Source organism: Sinocyclocheilus grahami, unplaced genomic scaffold (genome assembly GCF_001515645.1).
Source record: "Sinocyclocheilus grahami isolate Dianchi unplaced genomic scaffold, SAMN03320097.WGS_v1.1 scaffold1440.1, whole genome shotgun sequence".
Classification (NCBI taxonomy): domain Eukaryota; kingdom Metazoa; phylum Chordata; class Actinopteri; order Cypriniformes; family Cyprinidae; genus Sinocyclocheilus; species Sinocyclocheilus grahami.
In genome coordinates, this window is record NW_015506619.1 from 303,357 (window position 1) to 303,970 (window position 614).

At 41.7% G+C, this 614-nt stretch overlaps 1 pseudogene; it reads left to right on the forward strand.

The window, feature by feature from the left end:
* LOC107570317 (myosin heavy chain, fast skeletal muscle-like) overlaps positions 1 to 614 on the forward strand; it is a 7,720-nt pseudogene that overhangs the window by 945 nt on the left and 6,161 nt on the right.

Genomic DNA, 614 nt, shown 5'->3' on the forward strand with positions numbered 1-614 from the left:
CATTTGCATTTCAGGTCTCATGGAGAACTTCCTGGTTATCCACCAGCTCAGGTGTAATGGTGTGCTGGAGGGTATCAGAATCTGCAGGAAGGGTTTCCCCAGCAGAATCCACTACGGTGACTTCAAGCAGAGGTAAATACATCTTTTTGTAACTTCTTACTTAGAGATGATGTATCACCTGATCTTCACTTCCTTACATATTTCACAAGAATACTACTCTCCCCTAAATGTCCTCTAGATACAAAGTATTAAACGCTAGCGTCATCCCTGAGGGACAGTTCATTGACAACAAAAAGGCTTCAGAGAAACTCTTGGGCTCTATTGATGTTGACCACACCCAATACAAATTTGGACACACCAAGGTGAGCTACTCAGCAAATACACCATGTGGACAAAACTATTTAAACTATTTCCTTCTCATTTTTGACTCTGCTACAACACAATGACATTGTAGAGAATTCAGTTCTTCCAGTTGTCCTGCAACAGTCTGAGGAAGGAAGGCCTGAAGCTTTTGAATAGGCATTCAAGTCTAGGCTTTGTGCCAGTCAAGTTATTCCACACCAGATTACACAAAAAATTCCTATATGGACCCCACTTTGTGTACTGGACACTGT